This window comes from Pavona decussata, unplaced genomic scaffold, assembly GCF_977016875.1.
Source record: "Pavona decussata unplaced genomic scaffold, jaPavDecu1.1 SCAFFOLD_175, whole genome shotgun sequence".
Lineage (NCBI taxonomy): Eukaryota > Metazoa > Cnidaria > Anthozoa > Scleractinia > Agariciidae > Pavona > Pavona decussata.
The window spans coordinates 4382912-4405628 of record NW_028145586.1 but is presented as its reverse complement, the minus strand read 5'-3'; the positions used below and the strand labels follow the sequence as shown (position 1 = coordinate 4405628).

The 22717-nt window shown below is 38.3% G+C and overlaps 1 protein-coding gene and 2 pseudogenes across 2 annotated transcripts in view; 1 reads left to right on the top strand and 2 right to left on the bottom strand.

Moving 5' to 3' along the window:
- LOC146463768 (uncharacterized) overlaps positions 1 to 22717 on the bottom strand; it is a 225952-nt gene that overhangs the window by 82529 nt on the left and 120706 nt on the right. The window lies entirely within an intron of this gene.
- Positions 1355 to 13214, top strand: LOC146463777 (uncharacterized; annotated as a pseudogene).
- Positions 14393 to 15736, bottom strand: LOC146463776 (uncharacterized; annotated as a pseudogene). Its single transcript, XR_014856819.1, has 2 exons — positions 15441 to 15736; positions 14393 to 15332 (listed from the first exon to the last, which is right to left on the bottom strand). The product of XR_014856819.1 is annotated as an uncharacterized LOC146463776 (transcript).

Sequence of the window (22717 nt, the reverse complement as noted above, 5' to 3'; positions counted from 1 at the left end):
CTGCGAGCTCATTTGACCCTCAGACACACCGGCGCATGTGTGATATTCGCGTATGTACGTGGGGCCTGCTACTCATAGCACGCTGGTCTAAGACAATTCAGTATCGTAATCGCACACTGCTGGTGCCTGTCCCAAGGATAGGACACTCCCAACTCTGCCCGCATGCAGGAATCTTAAACGCGCTTAAAATGTTAAAAGTACATGACCTTGCCAAGCTCCTGAGTGGTCCTGCCTTCGTGTACACATACGGGGACCAAGTGAAACCATTAACATATAGTGCATTTGCTACTAAACTCCACAAGGTGCTGGAACAATGCGGAGTTGACAGCTCTCAGTACTCTGGACACTCCTTTCGACGCGGAGGAGCGACTTTTACGCTGAACTGTGGTGTTCCCGGCCACTATATTAAGCTTCAAGGCGATTGGCTTTCTAATGCCTATGAACGATATCTTGACACTTCTCTGCATTATAAAATGATAGCTGTTAACATGATGAGCAAGTCTATTACTCACTGACTTTTCACACCGACTCTTTTGGGGGGGGGGGGGGGGGTTTGGAGAGCATCGCGGTGTCTTTGGCAATAAAGACCCAGTTAACCCCAATCGAGTTTGTGTGTATTTAGTGAGTGATAGACTTGTTTATCGCAATTAAATACCGCGGAGGAAATTCCACGCCACGCCCGGAATGTATAAGCGAACCACCGCCATAATTGTAATCATTCCCCTTTGCGATCAGCGAGCGATTTGTGTTATAGCTAGTGTTTTAGCAATCTGTAATTTTTTTCTGCTATCTCCCTCTCCATTAGGGGGAGCATCGCGGTATCTTTGGCAATAAAGAAGCAGTTAACCCCAATTGAGCTGGTGTGTATTTAAAGTAACCTAAGTTTTGAATGTTTTTCTGTAAAATAGAAGATGAAGATCTAGAAAAGCAATATATGTTATTTCATGATCCCTGACTGGGTGTGGATTGATACGCGGCCGGCCAAAGTTAAGGAAAATTCCGCCCGACCACGGGGAAGCGAATTTTGAATTCAACTGAACTGAAAATCGTTTTTCGCTTGTTTACGCGTAAAACTTGGTTCACACTTGTGACATAAGCATAAGCATAAGCATAAACATAAGCATAAGCATGCGAATGTGTAGTGTGAACCGGTGTGACATAAGCATAAGCACAAGAAAAAGGAAGCTTTTTCTTTTTCTTATACTTATGCTTTTGCTTATGTCACGTTATCACAAGTGTGAACTGGTGCGACATAAGCATAAGCATAAGCATAACGAGGCAGCAGTGTTTGATATCAGCGGAAAGATAATTGAAAATAGTGCCCAATCTCTGCCGGCTGATCTGCAGTTCTAAGATGGCGTCTTCTACAGATTTTTCAGAAAAATTAGCCGAAGCGCTTGGCATTTATCCTTGTTTATACGACAAGGCATCACCTGATTTTAAAGACAACAAGGAAAAAACACTAGCGTGGCAAGATGTCGCCGAAGCCATCGGCATAGAGAATGGTAAGTTGACATGGTTTGTCTGAGTACTCAGCCTGTATGAAGAGTTTTTCGAATTTCCTGCTTGTCCAGGTTCAAAGCCTGAAGGCCAATGCGCCTGCGTATGTCGCCTTTCTTGTGCTTATGTCACAAGTGTGAACATTCTTATGCTTATGCTTATGTTTATGCTTATGCTTATGCTTATGTCAGAAGTGTGAACCAAGCTTAAGGAAGCCGTATTTGGTAAAACTAACTACAGCCCGTTTTGTTTCTTACTAAGGCCAACCTATGAGCAAAATATGAGCTAAATCGATTTTTTGACTTGTTCCACCAAAAGTTGATTTCGGTTGATATTTGTGGAAAACCGCTCTTAAATATCGTTTGAACAACAATCTCGTGTTAATACAGTCAAACCTCTTTATTACGGACACCAAGGGGATAGGAATAAGTTTCAGTATTATAGAGTTGTCCGTTTAAGGCTTTATATGGATTTCGGTCTCTCAGAGACCAAGTGAACTGTCCTTAAAGTGCTACTATGATCAAATTTTTACCTCTTTAATTTTAAGGTTTATCACATAGAATTCTAGGAAAGATTAAAAACGCCGTTGACCGTTTCTAAATATCTGCATTGGTTCCGGATATATTTAAGTTTGAAAAATGTGTAAAATATTTAAATGAGAGGACTGATGACGTCACATTCTCAACTCAATATAACATCAAGTATATAAATAGAACTATCTCAGTCAATTTACAGCAGAGACCATTGAAACCTGGCAGGCTAATAGTTCTAAAGACAATACACCTACGGCTATACTATAAAAATTCGGTTCCCATGGTAACTCACTCTTTTGCAGTCCCCTCCAACCTGATTTCAATATTTTAGTGATTTTCAGCTTGAAAAACATTTAACAAGTCCACAAACTCGACCTAACATATTTTTACGCTTGCTGGATCATGCGGATGAAGCACCATTGGCAAATATCAAAAATCAACGCCAAAGGTTGCCAGCAAAGCCTTAAGTATCAGGGAGGACTGGAACCCAGTATGGTGCCATGGTAACAAATCTGATAAGCTCATATTATGGAGCGCACCTAGAACAATGTCACTGCAAAGAATCAAGCATTTCTGATACAAATTGGCTGAGATATCTTTTTTCATAATATTTGATCAAAATTCGGTTGAGTTTATGACGTCATGACGGCTAATTTGCATGTTTTAAAAACTTGAAAATCTCTGGAACAAAAAGATATATTTGAAAATAGCAAACAGCATTCTTCTTCACGTACAGGCTACTTGTTTATGTTTTAAAAAGGCTAAGATTAGGAAGATGCGAATTTCGTCATAGTAGCACTTTAATAGAGAGGTGTCCGTATTCAGAGGTGTCCGTAAGGAGAGGTTCCACTGTACTTTTATTTTCAGCCGACACAAGATTCTGTACACAAAATTTCCACTTCCTAAAGCAAAAAAAAAAAATGTCATCTACGACTATGAGAATTACGCCCGGTTTAAATGTCGCATTTTACATGTGCCTAATTTAATAGCGGAGCTCCGCGCGCCAGAGGCGCGCGCGCGGAGCCCCATAGCTGAGAGAATTTGGGAAACCCATGAAAGCGAAAAATTTTGGTTTGGTTATGACGTCACTTCTCTCCATCCAACCGTCCGACCGTCCGTAAGCAATCCCACAATGCTAATGCGCCCTTATTTGTTTGGTGGGAAGTTGCGTGGCGAGATGCGTTTACAACAGAAATGCTAAAGAACACAAAATACAAAGACAATTTATACGTATTCGTTGGATATGTTGACAAACGTGGAAGGAAGAGTCAGCAAGAGAAAAAGAAAACAGAAAATTGGGGACGATAAAGAAAAGTTCAACGTGAAAGAGAGCGATAAATAGCAAGTTGGAGCAGACCGGCCGGAAAAGTAATTTTAAAGAAGCCTCACCTTTGTCTATATCACCCGTTCGTGATCAGTTATGGCAACTTTCAGAAGTTTAAAATAGCTTTACATAGACACTTTAATCCCTTTCGATATCAATGATATTTGAGGAGAAGTTAATTTTGGAAAAATATGTTTCGTGGCCGTGTTTTTTCATTCGTACGGCACGGCTCTCATGTGATTGCAAACACACATAAGTTCCCACAAGTTTCAAAGCTCTGAAATACTTCTACCAAACACCAAAGAGTATTTTTCTGTATTCTCCTTTTCTTAACGTTTATTAGAGACTAGAATTATTAATAATTAGGAGCAGAACTGACACAGTTTTGAATTTCCAAACATTTTCCCCCGGGAGCTATTAACTAAACTTGCTCTCGCAAAAAATACCATGTTTACGTGATTCCGACGGCCGTTTAAACAGATCATTTGTAAACGAAAATATTTTCTTCAAGGCAAAAATCGATAATTTCTTATGCCACGTGTTTCAAGCTTTACACAGATATTTTAATCGTTCATTAAATTCTCGATACCATCGACAGTCGTGTAGAAATTAATTTTTGAACATTTTGTTTTGTAGCCGGTTTTTTTCATTCGCACCGCACGGCTCTCATACTGATCGCATGTGTTTGTAAACACACACAAGCTTTTAAAAAAAGCTCTTAAATAATTGTACCAAAAGCCAAAGACTATTTCCCGTATTCTCCATTTGTTAACGTTTATTTAGAGACTAGAACTGTTATTATAGGAGCAGAATTGACACAGTTTTGGATTTCCAAACATTTTTCCCTGGGAGCTATCTTACTCTCGCAGAATATATTATGTATACGTGATTCGACGCCCGTTTATAGGTCATTTGTAAACGAAAATGCTTTCTTCCAGGCAACAATCGATAATTTTACTTTATGTTACGTGTTTAAAGCCTTACCGACAGATGCTTCAATCGTTTATTAACTTATCGATACCATCGATATTGTTGTAGAAATTAATTTTTGAAAAATATTTTTCGTGGCCGTGCTTTTTTAAATCGCACCACGCGGCTCTCATGTGTTTGTAAACACACACACAAGTTTAAAAGCTCTGAAATAATTCTACCAAACACCAAAGACTATTTTCCAATATTCTCCAATTGTTAACGTTTATTTAGGGACTAGAACTATTACTGTAGGAGCAGAATTGACACTGTTTTGAATTTCCAAACATTTTCCCCGGGAGCTATCTTGCTCTCGTAGAAAATATCATGCAGTACGTGATTCGACGGCCGTTTACAAATCATTTGTAAATGAAAATGCTTTCTCTCAGGCAACAATCGATACTTTTCTTTATATTACGTGTTTAAAGCCTTACCGACAGATGCTTCAATCGTTTATTAAATTCTCGATACCATCGATATTGTTGTAGAAATTAATTTTTGAAGAATATTTTTTCGTGGCCGTGCTTTTTTCATTCGGACCACACGGCTCTCGTGTTTTTGTAAACGCACACAAGTTCAAAAGCTCTAAAATAATTCTACCAAAGACCAAAGACTATTTTCCAATATTCCCAATTTGTTAACGTTTATATAGAGACTGGAATTATTACTATAGGAGCAGAATTGACACAGCTTTGAATTTCCAAACATTTTCCCCGGGTCGCTCAGTTGCTCTTACGCCAAAAATATTATCATGACGTGTAATTCGACGGCGGTTTACAAATAATTTGTCAACGAAAATGCTTTCTTCCAGGCAACAATCGATATTTTTTCTTTATGTCACGTGTTTCAAGCTTTACACAGATACTTTAAAACAAGCAGTCTGGTAGTCCATATAAAAGGCTATTGCAATAGTCAAGGCGACTTGTTATGAATGCATGGACAAGAGTCTCAGTTGACTGCTGTGAAAGATACTTTCTGATCCGACGGATATTATAGATATAGTAAAATGAAGAGGCGCAGATTTTTGTGATATGTGTTGCCATGGACAGCCTAGAATCAAACCAAGAACCAAGATTTCTTGCTATTGGCACGGGCTGAATATCTGAGTCACCCACACGTATACGGATATTGTCTAGCTTATCCAGCTGTTGTGATGTGCCAATGATGAGGAATTCAGTCTTCTCGTCATTCAATTTAAGATCGTTATTCAACATCCAAGACCGGATGTCTCTAATGCAGTCGTCCATATTCTTCACCACAGCAAGTTGTTCAGCTCTGTCATTCGGACTAAAGGAGATGTAAACTTGTGAGTCATCAGCATAACAGTGAATCACGGGCAGATGATATTTAATGATCTCAAAAAGCTTACTCGTGTACAACGTGAACAATAGCGGACCCAGGCAGGAACCTTGAGGCACGCTGCATTCTAATTTAAAAGGTTCAGATAGTGACTCGTTAATCATTATCCGTTGAGTTCTTCCAGACAAATAGGACGCAAACCACGAAAGAGCTTTTCCCTGTATACCAAATGAGTGCTCAAGTCGACGTAGAATGGTGTCATGATTAACTGTATCAAAGGCAGCACTCAAGTCGAGCAGAATTAGCAAAGTAACACGTTGGTCGTTCATGTTAAAGAGAATGTCATTCATAACTCTAAACAGTGCAGTTTCTGTGCTGTGGTTCTGTCGATAGGCTGATTGGAACACTAGGAACAGATTGTTACAATTTAAATAATGTTGTAGTTGCTTGGCAACAACAGCCTCAACTAGCTTTGAGACAAATGCCAAATTACTCACTGGTCTGAAGTTCTTAAAGACAGGGGGTAAACCATCCTTTTTCAGCAGCGGCCGAACTAGAGCACACTTCCAGGTACGTGGAAAATAACCAGAATCAAGCGAAAGATTGATCATTCTCGTGATCGGAGGCAGTAGCACATCGACGCACTCAGTAAGAAGCTTGGTTGGAATAGGATCAAGAGGACAAGACTTCAGAATAATTCAGAACTACAGAATACCCACCTCTTTTGACAAACTTTGTCAGCATCCTTTGCAGAATGTGGGCAACAAAGTGATTTATCCTATTTTCTTTCAATGACATGTCGATATGTAGCTGGGTATTGTGCAGTTAACAACCTGTCTCCTAAAGTTACATGATCTCAAATAGAAAAATTACTTGAGAACAATTTCATGACAACTGTTGATTACTATGACAGCCCAACAAAAACTGAGAATTTAAATAGCCAAAACTCCAAGAAATAATATATTATTTCTAGCACTTGAAATGTTTCAAAACTAAATTTTTAGGTTTATTTGAATTTAAAGAGGCTTAACAATACTGAAAAAAGATCTATCAATTTTATGAATTGACAAACTTAGCAGGGAAATAAGTTATCAAAGGAAAGGTAGCATCTAAAAAGTATTACATAAACTGATTGTGGTGAACCCTTTTGCAGATTATTTTTAAACACCAGTAATATGTCTTACATACCTATAGTGTGACCTTTATATATAAAATTAATGCATGATGTACATTTCAATGATATAATTGAAATATTTATGCATGTTTTGTGGCTTTGAAAGATCCTGATTTCATTTAGTTATTTACAAAGCATGAAAAACAAATGAATGATAGAGTCTTCTGATTTTTTACTCAGACAGCAGAGTCAGAGGGCGAGTTTGCACTTTACTGAAGGGACGTTATCAGACTGTTGAGGCAGCAGAGGAGGCGTACAACCTCACCCTAAGTGACTGTTTGGGAGAACTTACCTTGCAACTTCCTACATGTAGACTCAGAAAAAATACCTCTACCTCTACAGAGAACAATGCTCCTTTAAGAAAAGAAAACATGCCTGATACTGGTAGATGTAGATTGACATCTCTAAAACCAACTGAAATACTTGAAGCTTTGTCTTCACTCGATGATGAGAATTTGAAATTTGTGGCAGGTGCTTCTTTTCTGAAGGTAGCATTAAGAGTTGGCATTGACACTAACCCTGCAAATTTTGCAACCTTGTCTGTGAAAGCAATGAAAATCTTACAAGATAATGGCAAAAGCAACCTGTTGTACAAATTTGCATATTGCATCACTACTTCACGCCCTGGATCCAAGGAACTGTTATTCCCTATACATCGCACGCCATTTGGACTGGTTGAATACTAAATTGAGTTCTTTTCCTCAACAAATGTCACGCAGGTTGGTTATTTTGCATACAGTTTGTTAAATATATATTCCTTTGTTGTCCAAGTTCTATTACTTTTCCTTATAGGGTAGTGGTATGACAATAATCTTTCAAGAGCCAGAGAGCGTGCGAAAAAATTGGTAATTCTTTGCTGATAAAACTACAATCTTACGTGATATGTGTGGATTCAGTTATCATAACAGCATTAGCAAAACACACTTTTGTATCCACCGGCACAAGTCAAGGCTTTAACGAGTTATGATGTCCCATTTTGTATCTTTCGTGAGGGTAATGGTTGGTGCTTAATTGTGTACTTTATTGTACAGCCAGGGTGTTGAGAATTTCAACTGAAAGTAGTTCATGGAATGGATGGATCAAAAAGAGCTCCAAAAGTAAAATAATAATTATCTATTACAGTGTTATCATTTAAGACAAATTACAGACAGGTGCTCTTTTAATCACACTTGTTAGTACTGTTTTTCTTAGTAAAGGCAATCACTCAGCCTAAGGGAGTTTAATGTGCTTCCTCAATTTATTTTCTGTACTCTTCTTTTGATTTATTTTTAGCTTAAGGTACCCAAAGATTTTGCCACTTGGCATGAAACATTGTGTGCGGAATTTCCCACTCGGTTTAACCGATTATTCAGAGGCCCTTTGTGGACTGGCTTGCCAAAGCAACAACAAGGCTCTCCATTGACTGTGAGTAAAGATGATTTAAATCAGAACATTTAAGAGTTTTGGTATACATGTATTTTTTTTTTTCACATTTCATTGTACCCCTCCCTCCCTCTACTCACATTATCATTTACCTGTATTAATGGATTAAACACTGAAAATATAATTTGATTTAATTTCATATGATTTGATTTTACTCAAAGGCAAAACTAAATGTTGCTGCACCAAGTGCAAGAACAGCGCAGAAGAACACAGCTTCATGTGACTTCACTGACAGACCAGAAATACAGGTGAAGTAACAAAAAGGAAACATATCATCTGAATTAGCAATTCTTTAATTTTCAGTAAATGTAAATGAAAAACAACAAAGACAAATAGTCCTTATCAAGCCAAATTCAGCTTTTTTGTCTGTGGTGGTGGCATTCGACAAAACTGACTGCATGTGAATTTTCTACCTACCACAGGTTGAGGCATTAAAACAACTGAGAGAATCCAACCCTGATGGGCGCTTTTGGATAAAAGCTGATGCCTTTGACGTTAAAGTTGCTTTACAGGAATCTGTAAAGGGTGTTTGGAATGGTGATGTTGATTTGGGGGATGGCAGAGTTGCAGCCCTTCGTCAAGATTATGACAGAAAAAGGTCACTCTGTCAGGAAAGTGACCTTAAGGATGATACAATGTTTTTTGGAGCAAGACTCCAAGAACTTATTACTGCCCTTGGTGAAGATGTCACCTTCCTATCAGATGGCCTCGTTGCTGCAGAGCAAGAATATGAGAAAAATTTCGACGCACCCAACACTTTTCTACACGTGTTGAAGACCTTGTGTTGGGAACGTGTCGAATTTAATACCCTTCCTGCAGCAGTCCCAGCTCTTTTAGAGAAGTATCATGGAATGATGTTGTGTCTGCACCAGCAGCTTCCATGGGTGAAAGAGGTTGTTTCAGCTCTACAAAAGATAAAAAGTGATGCCCTCTGCTATCTTAGAAACCTGTTTATGAAAAAGAGACAGCCGTGAGCAACACATGTTCCTCTATTTCTTCTAAGTGATGAACGCAGAAACCAAAAGCCATATGCTCTGCCAGTTCAGTACGTTCCATTCAAGAGCATTAAAGATCAGTTTGTCCGTGACCTTACAGATGCCATCAAAACAGAGATGATGCGAATGCACTTGAAGCCTGTCGGTAAGCCAAAGCTGCCAGATACAGTGTATTAGGGACTGTCCATTTTTTGTTAAATTGGCTATCTGCTGTTGCACAAATTTAGAACACACGAATCAAAACCTTCCTGATATGTTGTTTTCCTTCATTCAAGGGAGTCACACCTTTAAACTTCTGGTCTGAGTTGCTCGAAGCATGGTTAGCGCTAACCATTGGTTAAGAGATATTAAAACCTATAGGTTGTCATGTCATTTAACCCGGGTTAGCGCTAACCATGCTACGAGCAACTGGGCCCTGGGCCAGACTTTTTAATAGCAAGCTAGTCTGCTTCTTAGCAGCTGCATCTTGTATTGACATATTTTGATGTTTTTTTGTGTTTTTATCCTTGAAAAGCTGTATGGGTTACTGATTGCATTAAATGGAGGCATTAAATTGCAAGGAAGTTACAGGATGATTTAGATACTGTAGTGTCCACATGCTGCAGCAATGAAAACACTTTGTTCTCTGTGCTAGGTGTTGTTACTGATGGTGAATTCAACAGCCTGAGAACACAAGGTGCTACTCGGCCTCTCCATATCTGGCAACTTACTCATGATGCCGAGGAGAGTGTCAGTCGGCAAAGTGAATAGACTCTAATGGCTATGTTGAAAAAGACTAGAGGTGAGAAAGATCCTTTCACTCTTATTTGTTTTGCCTGAGTTCAGGAATTATTTCCACCAAAATGGCCCTGTGATGTTACCTTCTAGATCACAAGGGTTAGTTAATTCAATGTGAAAAAAAAAAAGAATCCCTTCGTAAGCAAAGACAAATTTTTGTGGAAAAGCAGATTATAGATTATCGTACTAGCCTATGTCAACCTTTGGTATATCATGTGTTATGACAGCAAAAAGGAGTCTGTTGTTGCATATGACTTGGTCCACAGAAAGACCTGATGGGTCTTCAGTTGTTTCAAAGGAAGGCAAGGCCATTCCTCCTGAGGTTGTTGAAGAACTTCATCTGCTGCAGACGACACATGGCATGGCATTTGAAGATGCCCTCACAGTGGTGAGACGAGCCCTTGTACCACCTGGCTATGAGCCCTACCCCTTCCGACCTAAAGTGCCAGAAACCCTGCTTGACAAGTTAAGATCAGTGGTAGCAACATACAGGTTTCGCCACCGTATTCTAGAGCTTAAAACTCAAGGTGTGGATTTCAGTGGATACTTGTACATCCCAGAAATGGACCCAATAACTGGTGACCATTTTCATGAACGCGAGGTTCACTGCCATATCCTTAAGACGATATGGAAGCACACAAGAGAAAGAGGACCTGAAGGTTCCAACCTGCAGGGGTTTGATGATCCCTCCACTGGCTTAACACTAGCAGCATTGAGAGGAGAGCGGAAGCAGTCAGTGCAAGATGCAGAGAGGATGCTGTCATTTTTAGTGGCCAAGTTTCTGAGAGAGCATGGTTATGCAATGGAAGCCAGATATGTTAAAATTGTTGCAGGTTGGCATGAGGCAGCACATGGCCGAGGTATCTCTCAGTTTGAGCGTTGCAGGAAGAATTATGCCATGTTGAATATGATTCTGGACGAGTGGATGCCATGGCATCTAGATCTTTACGACTTCTGAACTATTGACATCAACAGGTATTTATGTCTTAGAGTTGTTAAGTACATAGCAACTGACCAGTGACCGCCCCCTCCCCCACTCCCAAAAAAAAAAAATAAATAAATAAATAAAAAGTTACTAAATAAAATTTGAAACCGTTTTATAATTAACATGGATTTTTTCCCAATTTTCATTATCATATATTCTCTTCTTACATTTGCTTGGGAGATTTTGCTTAAAAATCAAGAAATTTTGTCTGCAGTGATTATTTCAGTTGTTCTCATGACCTGTATGCATACTTTACTAAATGGTGATGCTGTAAAGGAGTAATGAAATGTTATTCTGTTGAACAGTCAGCTACAGTTGTTGGCTTTTCAAGGGTTTCATTTAGATGTGTACTTGAAGTTTTATTGCAGCTATGGATGTTGTGGGAAACACCACATCTTGAAATATAATATAACAATTTCACAGATTTCACTAATTCCACAGAGAGATACAATCTGATCCCACATTTAGGGAATTCAGATTAACTAGTGCATAAAAAATTACAAAAGTTAATTCTGCATTGTCACACTTTTACCTTTAAGTCTCATTATCCATTCGATGTATTTTATGTATTTCTTTTTGTAGGCTAATTAGGTAATAGTTAGTTACAGAATCTTACTCACTTACTTACTTAACAGATCGTGAATTAACATCTTCAAGCAGGAGTTCCAGTATGGGCTGTGGGGTGGGGGGGGGGGGGGGGGAGTGATTGACACAAAAGTTGCCAGCTAACAGGCCGGTGAAAAAAGAAAACATCTCTGCACTCTGTTGATTTTTCTACAGTGGGTTTTCTCGTGAAACAATTATTGGAGTTACTACAAACATAGAAAGCATGGAATTCCGTCGACGCCAGAATGCTGGACTTGGGTATGAAGAACATCCAAGAGCTGGGACAAGTGATGACGTTGAAGCCATTATTGACTTTCTTCATAGGATGCTTGGGGTTGTTTTTACCTTAAAGCAGTTCAAATCAGAATGGAAGCAAAAAAAGTAGTAAGGTTGGTAGACATATATGCACATGGATATCTCAAGCCACCAATCTTGCCCCTGTTTTGAGAATCTATTAAGTTTGGAGGGCATCACATTATTTTAATACCAATTTTTTGGCAAAGGGAATGGCCATTCAATGATTAAAAAAATTATTCCTAGTTTGAGGGCATAGTTAAATACAAGGAAATACCAAGGTTTACATAAAAAAATCAAAAATTAATGTTTTCAATATATTAATGTCCATATAATCATTATTTGGGCATTAATTTATTGAAAACGTTAAGTTTTGATTTTTTATGTAAAACTTAGTTTTAGTTATTCTACATGTACAAAACTGTCCAACTTTGAAAAAAAGGAGAAATCGTTATGCTGTATAGTTCTCTTATCCCCGTCAGTGAAATTAAGTAGAACAAACTTATTACTTCCTATTCATGGACAGCCTGAAATAACTACGTTTTACATAACAAATCAAAAATTAATGTTTTCAATAAATTAATGTCCATATAATCATGTATTTAACATAATCAATTTTCTTTAACTATTTCACGATTCTTGTTTTTCTAAACAATATGGTGTTCGTTTTTTCTATTACTATTTCAGGGAGTTCTGCAAACGCATGACAGGGGACCTGCCATTCTATTATTGGACCCTTAATGAGAGGTTTGGGGAAGAAGGTGATGAGTATGACTCCTCTGATGACAGGCCAGACATCCCAGATGACCAAGAGCCCTCATCTCATCCACTACGTCTGCGTATAAATCGTAGGGAAGATGCCTCAATCCTCTGTGCTGGTCGCACTTTTCTTCCTGCTCGCAACTAAACTAGCATCCGCCAGCGTATCCATTGCCCACTAGCTGACCTTCCAGACCCTGTCAACAGATCCTCTTAAAACATACTTCAAAGTCAAATGACATGCATAGTGCAAATATTTTCATAACAAGCCATAGTATTTTTCTATTTAATTGAAGTGACCGTGCATTAACATTGCATGTGTGTTCTTGACTTCGTTTTTAAATTTCCATTGCCATGTGCAAATTGGTCGGCTTTTATTAGTGGTTTGTACGTGGTCTGGGATCAATACCATGCAAGATGGGAGAATGGGGATAGTAGGGCTGTGTCGTCAATACTCGTGGTTTTTGTATCCCCCAGTTGTTTCTTTGTGAGTATTCATTAATCCCATTCCAATTTTCGTCCACACAATTATTCCGCTCCACACGCTCACGCTAAAGAAAACAACTGAGGGATATAGTTAAGTATTATAGTTTTTGTGTATGAAAATCTTGTATGATTACCGTACAGATGTCGTTTTTACCATTCATTGGCTCTCTTCAAAGCAATATAATGACAATATTTTTTCAAGTACTTTTACAGTGTATCCACATTTTTTATTACAATGCCTCCCCTTATTAACAAATACTGAGGAGATTTATTTGCTTCATATATCTATGCATTTTTTGGGGAGGGGAACTGTTAATTTGCTAAGGGAGAAGTTAAGGTTCATAGGAGCATCCACTAGTAGAGATAAAGGGGGAAGGGGGGAGGGGTGCATAGGCAATTATTCTGGTAATATTTCTTTACACTAAGTTTTCAAAGAATTCTCAAGCTTATCAAGTTATAAAGATCCATCTTGAGAAGATTGTTGTGGAAGGTAAAAATAATTAAACTATAAGTATACATTAATTTGTTTCTTGTAATTCTTACAAAAGGAAGGTAAAGAAATAAATCCCCTGGCAACATTTTTACAACCAGGTAAAGTCAATCATGAAATCAACACAACCAAAACAAAAGATAAATTTCAACTGGTTCAATTGAGCGTTGCTGGCAGGATTCATTTGGCACATCGATAACAGCAAGCAATGATGAGGACTGAATTAATAGCAACTGATAATATTGATTATGTTGATTGCATTGATTTTTTTATTGAATTCGCCTGGATCAAATAGGCACTGGTATGCTCATGACACAAGGCACAAATATGCTCAATTTAGGGTTTATTAACATTTACAATGGCCTTACACAATTTAGTGTCCTTAAACTTTCAATGAAAATCATTTTTGGTCTTGGTACAAACTCAGCAAGTTGCTAGAGAAGTTGCATAGCACAATGTTTCTCAATCTTTGTGAAGTGACATCAGTTTTTCCATGTACCTTCATATAGTCAAAATACTAACACCACATGCAGTAAAATTCAGTTCTACTTTCTTCAACTTTTCAGGGAGTTTTTCTCTTTTACTGTCCGGTGCAACTCATTTTACAACTTTTTAACAACAGCACCACCACCACCAGAAAAAAAAAAATAGCGCATTTTCACTATGGCGTTATTTCACTACAACTACCAGAATCCTAATGGTTTTTATTCTCTCAAGCTAATTAGAGCTTTTGTTCTTTGCTGTCCACTGGGATTACAAATTTTGGATTTGAAAAGGAAAATGAAGTGAATTCTGGTAGTTGTAGTAAAATGACGCCATCATGAAAATGGCCTATTGGCAACTTATTAAAGAAAAAGAAAAGAAAACCATGACAAACTTTGGCAAAAAATTTGTGGCTCGAAAATGTACTTTTGATGAAAAGTAATCTTTCGTCATGCCATCATCTTCATGAACAGTCCATGCACACTTTTATATGCTATTATTGGAATTGTGCTGGTCGTTGGGGTCATCTCTTTCCCACCGACCTATTTTTACAATATTAATTCTCGCAGCAAATCTGAACTCGGATATGGGTGGATACCAAATTCTACGTAAATTACAAAGTTCCAATGAAACAACTTCACAATGATGAAGTGCCCTCTTCAACTTTGGAATTTTTTTAACTCTGCAGTATCCAATGATGAACCACTGGCCGTCGGAAAGTACCTCAAATTTAAGTGCATTGAAATCAGAAATGTTGTCAGGTTCGTGTTCCACTCTCAATTGCACTTTCTGTTTTCTGACCTGGAAGTCGTAACATTTCTTCAGTCCATCCTGGTAACGCTTTTCCCAATCAGATCCAACCACTGGAAAACATTCCACCGATTGCGGAACTTCCTCCTCTTTGTATTGTTCGTCTTCCTCATCATAACTTTCAGGGTTACTTTCGCTGTCACTAACACAAGCCAACAAATCTCCCAACGGGTCGACTCCTCCACTTTCGTCTGGTTGGTCTTCACGACGGTGAAAACCTACCAAACAAAGTCGATGTTCGAAATCAAAACAATTACACGTGCTCGATGCATCGGGGTCCACTGGTGGGAGAGTCTCCAAAATAGCTTCATTACTTGTGATGCGTTTGGGACGGACGACTGCTGCTGCTGGAGCTGGAATAATGTCAAAATCCCACAGAAGCACACATTCATAGAAGGGGCCATCTTGTTCTCTTGGATCTGTGAACTACACATATACGAAAGTCACAATTTCATCGTTCCACTCGTGATATTTTTGTGAAACGCAGATACGAAGAACAAAATATCAAGGAAATGACAGCTTTCTTATGCTTACCTTTAAGTCACAGCTACTGCGCACTGGAATTAACACTGGCTTGTTTACGTTAGCAAACATTTCTTCCACGCGACGACGACCATTTGACAATGGTATAAGGGATATCCTTCTTTCTTCCATTTTGTCCACGAAACTGACATGAACTTGGCGACAAATAAGACCAACACAGCCCAATCCGACGGGAAAAACTGGAAAGTCTTCTTTTGAAACACAGTAGACGTAAACAAGCGATAATTCCGCAGCACATTTGCAGTTTTCGCTCTCACCGTCACAAATGACGCCATGTTGATGTTTGTTGAGCGAGCATCCGAACAGAATGATGACGTCACGAAAATTTCGATATATTAGTTTTAAACGCAATGCATCATGGGAAAGCATGCATCCCGCCTCTGAGACCAAGAAGAAAAGTAATACTTACAGCCCCCGCAGCTGGGTATTAATATCAAAAACTCCTTTAGGAAGTTCCTTCAGCTGGTTGTTAGTGAAGTTCCTATCAACAGATAATCATACCCTAATGGTAACTATCATGTGAGATATATCTAATATTTTGTGTATTGAATACTATAACTTATCGACGGTTATCAGAAAAAAATTATTTATAAGGAAACAATTAAAATGACGTGACCTGGACATTTCGCACCTTCAAGAAACAGAAATTGCTAACCTTCACTCCAACCCAGGGTTATATTTGGGATCGCAGAATTAGTGTCATTGATTTGGCCTTTGGGTCAGTTCTTTGAGTTAGGGTTAGTTTTGGGTTAGATTCGGGTTTGGGCGTCGACTAGTAACGTGACAAGCCTTCTCATCACACTGCAACACTTTAGAGTAACTAGGCATACGGTGGTATGTTTGTTACTGGCGAAAAAGAGTTTGCCCTGAAAGGTTAATTTCAAAACTGACCACCCCCCTGACTTGCACTGTGGGCTTTGTTTTGAAATAGAGCTCTTGAAGGCTTGTACCAACTACTCAGTCTCAAACTAAGTCCTTATTATGAAAGAGATGTGATGGTATATTTCCAGCCTGGTGAATGAATGAGAATGATGATTATTCTAGAAAGTGACGCAGGCATACTCGGAAAAAAGAGATCCGAGTGCTCCTATCAGGAGTCGAGACTAAGACCTTCCGATTACTAGTTCGGATGCTCTACCACTGAGCTACAGGAGACTCGTGGGAGCTAAGGCCATTAAACTAGGTTCATGGGACAAACATCCTGCATACTGCTAGGATTTGAATGTCGAACGTGTGGTATATGAAAGAAAGTCTTTCTTTGCTTAGACTAACACAAAACTTTCTAGTGTCACTAATACTAGCAGCTTACACCAGTTTTCGGAGTCTACGATATCGAAATGTGAACTACAATGGAAAACCCTTTGCATACCAACAACGCATACATGCGTAGAAACACCGTTCTTGCTTCTATGAATTGCTTCTTGTGTAACTTAGGCTACAACGTCATGATAATGTGTGAATGGCACCAGCTGATGTATATTGCCATCATCACACCCAGCCAGCTGACTGTCACTTGCATCACGTGACAATTTAGCCTGAGCCCACAGTTTCTTAAGATCGCAATCATGTGGGAGAGCCTAATTTGTCCGCTAGTATAAAGGACTGGTCGCATTGGCAAGAATTCCCTCTTGCTTTCACCATCACAGCGAGTGTATCTCCTGGCGAAAACAATTTTCCCGCCCTCCGCTCCCCTATCGCCATCTTTCGGATTATCATTTATGCTTTGTACTTTCGCCTACCAGCTGCGGGGCGCCTTTTCGCCCCACCTTTGCTGAAAATGATATTTTAATCACCATTGGCATTGTAAACAATTCACTTTTATTTGAGTTTCAATTAAAACCGCCACAGTATTTATGTGGCCAAGAAATGCCAAATCTAGACTTGTTCATTTGTTGTACATCATATCATCTTCATCAAACTAGTGCGTCCCCGCACAGAGCTCCCGAATTCCGTTCAGTACATTGTATCGGCATAAAAGGATATGTTCATCCCTTTTCTTGAAAAATAAAAGGTTGCCAAAAATATTTCTAAGGAATATCCTGCCGATAAGGGAAATATTTTCTTTTGATCGTAATTTCTCTGTAATTTTGGTAACGTGGCTATTCTGCATCTGATCTAACCAAAAATCTTCCAATTGCTTCTGTAAGTAAAAAAAAGGAGAAATTCAATTTTTTTTTTTTCGTTTTGAAGCATACCCCCAGTAAACTGACAACCTCAGGGAGCGACAGCTCAAGACGACCTAGCAAAATTATGCATGTCTTTCTATTTAGTGCGAAAAAGTAGAGACACATAATTATAAAAAAAAGAAAGGGATGGAAAAGGAGAAAATAACAAAGATTTGAATAACATAAGAATAAGGTAAGGCCCAGGGGCCAACGCGGTACGGACCATATCCATTACGATATAGACATGAAGTAGGGTGCCAAAGATAGATATTTTTAACAAAATATAAACTTTTTTTGTTCCGGAGGTGAGCGGTAAATGTAATCGGCTTAAATGGCTGGTCATGTATTTATTAATTTTTAATTGGTGGGAATGTTATAAGTAGTAATAGTCATGAAAAAAAATTAATGTGGTCTGCACTCTGTAATCATAAACTCCGTAATTACCGGCCTACTAATCCGTGAAAAAGTGGACTTTTTTGAAACAGTTTTATGGAATATCATTCTTAGCCAATGGGCGCAGAGATAGAAACGTATACGGTTTGAACATATCCCTTATTCGTTTTTGCTTTTCACCATGATTGTGCGCTCTTTGTTTTATTACCAGAAAGATGGTGCTTACAGCACGTTAGCATCGGCCGGCAATGATCCTGGGACTGACGTTAGTTGCTTCTCTGCACACGAGACCTCTATCAAGGTACGATCGTGCCGCCAGGGAGAACAAACCCAAGGCTTGGGGCATGCTGACGAAAGAGAGAAAGTACTTAAAAACTAAATGAAGATTATTCCACAAATATTCTTATTTGTTCTTTCATGTGGCTATCAAACAAGTAAACACACACGCAAGGTGTTTGTTTTGTTGTTGCTGTTGTTGTTGTTGGTATTATTAAAAATTCTGACAGTTGGCGATATTTAACAAATGATAAATTTTCCAACGGAAAGTAAAACATTTAAAAGACCCTAAAAGGTGCAGGAAAATTGTATATATTTTTTTTAATTTTCCTATAAGCGGGTTTGTCAACGTTTTATAAACTTTGAATTATTTATTTTCATCCACTGGTTTAATGGCGGAGATAAGTCAAAAAAGGAACGAGTTTATTATTTTTCCCTATCAAATACTTAGTCGATAAAGGAAAACCTAATGTACATGGCGATATTGGTACAACCTCGTTCCCAGGGTTCTCTCTCTTCCTTAACCGAGAAAGGACCCTGGTTGCGGCTGGTCACGTAGTACTTGACAAAATTGTCTGTCGTTAGGGGGGTGTAGTAAAGTATACAGTTGTCACTTTGTCAAAAAGGCCTGAGAAGCCAGCTGCGAAGTTTGTGACAACAACCGGTTTTAAAACCAAGCATTTTTACACCCATCACGCACTTGAGACCTGGAAGATGTTCCAGGTAGAGTGTTTTTAATCGATAAGAATTTTCTTAAAAACTGTCATTTTGGGACTGCAGAGCGAGGCCGACAGACGATGGCAGACGCTTGAATCAAAACCCAAACATGCAAGACGATTAGAGAGGAAGTATCGCTGGCTGGCTAGCTAGCTAGAAATGTAGTGAAGTGAGAAAGAAGATCGTTTTAGTATTCCTGAATGAAACACCAGGAATCTTTTGGCACTAGAATGTAAGCAGGCGAGGTATTGGACTAAATTATGATTGTTCAAAAATACCGACGGACTGAATTGAGACAAGCCGCACGTGAATATAATTGAAAGCTAATTCTTATGTTATTTTATTGCCTACGTTCCTAACTTTAAGTAGTAATTAAGTGTAAGAAATTGAGCTCAGCCGATTTTTTTTATTGTCATCGTAAAGCAATTTCCTTTGTCATAGGAAATCGGTGACCAAATGCGTATTCATTATTGCGCTTTACGAATTAAATTAACAAGATCAATGTATTTTGGTGATAGATTGTAATGCTGTTACTAAGAATAATGTGTGAACTAAATTTCATTTTACAGAGCAAAAGACGTACCTATTCCCACTGTTAAGTTTGACTAAGTGGTATTTCTGCTGGACTTCCTGAAAACAGTTCTACTGTGGATAAATACTCCGATTCATGATGTGAAAATAGTTATCAACCTCTGATTCTTTGACCATTTGAAATTCAACAAATTCTTGAGTTCTTAATATACGAATATTCCAGACCACATGAAGCTGCGCCAAATCTCTCGCCTTTCTCTTGCTTTCGCGTCCGCTTGAAAATCTCTGTTAGGCTCTTGCCAACAAGACAGTAGATCGAGGGTACCCCTTCTGGGAAGTGGTTTGTCGTGTGCAGTCACGTGACCAACCCAAACCAGGACCCTTTCTTGAAGGGGAAAGAGAGGCCCTTGGGAACGAGGTAGATACTGGTAAACAAATATTTTGGTGAACTCTTCTCAAAAATCATGCTTTCGAGTTCCAGAGACCTTTTTATGTTGAGACATTTGTGAAAATTTCAAAATGTGGTGAAAGTGCAGTTTTCTGGTCAACTAAAAGAGTTCAAAATAAGGTGAGGGAACGAAGCACCGACAAACTTCATTTGAAGTCAAACTTTTCGAACACTCCGAACAACTATTCTTGTTTATTGTCCACTTCTAAACACTTCCAAATATATTAATTTTGTGATTCTGGCAGGCATCCTGTTAAAACCACCTTTGAAGAGCGCTCAAAATACCGCCGAAATACAGGTAATATTAAAAGGGGCACTCTTCACCTAATTTTAGTGTCATTATGAAAAGCCACAAAACATATGTGTTTTAATGGAATCGTTAAAATAAGAAGTGTTCAGAAACTACTATTAATTATACTTAGCTGTGGATAGCTAGGATTGCAAGTTGAAAAACTTGGCCAACTTTCTCAAGTTCTTCCTGTGTAATTTAGACGAGGCACTAAAAACTAACTATATGCTGTTCTTCCTACGAGAAAAACCTCAATATTTTCTTTCCGGTGTTGTAAGAGCAATTTCATGATACAAACCAAGTTCAAATATTTCAGCAGTTTTGACCAAAATACAGTAAAGTCGCCATGACAGTGGCCCTTTAACGGCCAAAAAATATATAGTTATTTTAAAAACATTTACGATGCCAAGTGTCCAGCTTGGACTCGCAACGCTTCCTTCTGAGAAAATCGGAGAATTTATGTAATATGTATTTAATCAACTAATTTCTGGAACTTGACTACCGGGACTACAAGCAGGTTTCGGTTGTCTCCGTTATCATTTTTCCTGGTACCCAGCTCCCTCTCTTTCCTACTTTTCTTCATTCTCAAGTCTCAAGGCTTAAGCCTGATTTTCACTTGGACATAAGAACACTTGCAACTTAAGCATCTTGCTAAACATTGGGGGGAGCTGGCGTCGAGAATTCTGTCAAGAAATGGTTTTCAGCGCGTGCGTCTGTCATTATGCTTATGTAACGAGTGTTTTCACTTGCTTTTCTTTATGCTTATGCTTATGTCCTAGTGAAAACCAGCCTTTACTTTGCCCAAATTGTTTTGCTTAAACATTACTTGAAATTGGCCTACTCTGTTCAAATTCGACTAGAAAATTTAATTAGAGTTACAAAATTGACTATACTTTTGAAAAGGAATTTTCACATAGCCATACTTTCAAAATGACTTCACAAACATCGTTCAGAAAGTTTGCGCCCCCCCCCCCCCCCCCACCCCAATATTAAAGACTGAAATGAAAATAAAATAATTGTTAATGCTGCGAGTTTCTGTAGCTTCGATTTCTTTTAGTGGGTTGTTTTTGTCTTTTTGGGTAGATCTGGACCTTCGAGGGAGGTGAGTGACCTGTACGCACTACATTGCGACGTTTATAACTTGTTTACTTATTCAAGAAAAAGATATGAAAAATAGTGACTTATTTAGTTTATCTGAGATAAAAAAGGTAACCAATCAGACCCCAATTTCACCCAAATATTGATTTATCTGAAAAGGTGTGAAAAGGGGTTATTTGACACCTTTTGATTGGAACGGCTCACGACGAGATTCCACCTTATGCGAATCTCAAGCTCATATTGCACGCCGCAGACATATTCTGGGCGACAAACTTAACTCTATATTGCACTGTCATAGTTTCAATTCTAGAGACTTTAAAAAAATAATAATAAAAGAAAAAACGCTGAAACTTCAGGCTAAAAAAGAAATAAAAAACTCAAAACGTCGTATTCATTTTCTTTCAAATTTATAGTTCGAAAAGGTAAATTACCGCACAGTCTCCTTTAGATATTTAGCAGATGCATCAGAGTGCCATACTGAATTTCAGCTTTTGTGGTGGAAAGGATAAGAAAACCTAAATAATTTTGACATAATTTTAAAAATGCAAGAAAACAAAAGGGCCAGTAATACCCACTCAATTAACTGCAAAGTTCTTTTTAATTCCTTTTTTATCTATTAATTTAATTTATTGTAAGGCGCAGTTGGATATTTTGTAGAAGTTAAGCGATGTAATTTTTTATTATTAAATTAACTATTATTAATAATGATGCCAAGATTTCAAGAGTGCAAGATGCTCAAAATCATTCAAAATGAAATATTATGGATGACTCACCAATGAAAATAACATCGAACTTTTTCTCATCATTTCCATACTTGCTAGTGGTTCGGCATGTAAAGTTTCCTTCTTCGTTTACTTGGATGCTTGCAATGTTTAAGGTTGTATTTACCAGAGTTGTTGAGTTATTTATCACCGCTATTTTTATGGGAAGAGTTCCCGAAGCAGAACACAATAGTGTGAGCCCAGGCACCGCTCGCGCAACACCAGCTGGTGACAACACCTTTGGTGAAACTACAAAAAATGATTAAATAGCGTTGCGGCACTCCATTAGAACAAGAAATGCAACAGGGCATTAACAAGGAACTAGAAATATATGAGAATTGTTTTTCAAAGAAAGGGAATATAGGTTTGGCAAAAACTATTTCAGAATAAAAAGTAGCGAGATTAAAACACGACGTTTCGGCGACGACATGTCACCATTATCAAATGTACATTATTACATTTGATAATGGTGACATGTCGTCGCCGAAACGTCATGTTTTGGTCTCGCTACTTTTTATTCTAAAATGTTTTTCCAAATCTCTCGTTAGCTAAAACTATTAACAATATAAAAAAAAATTAACCAATTCAGT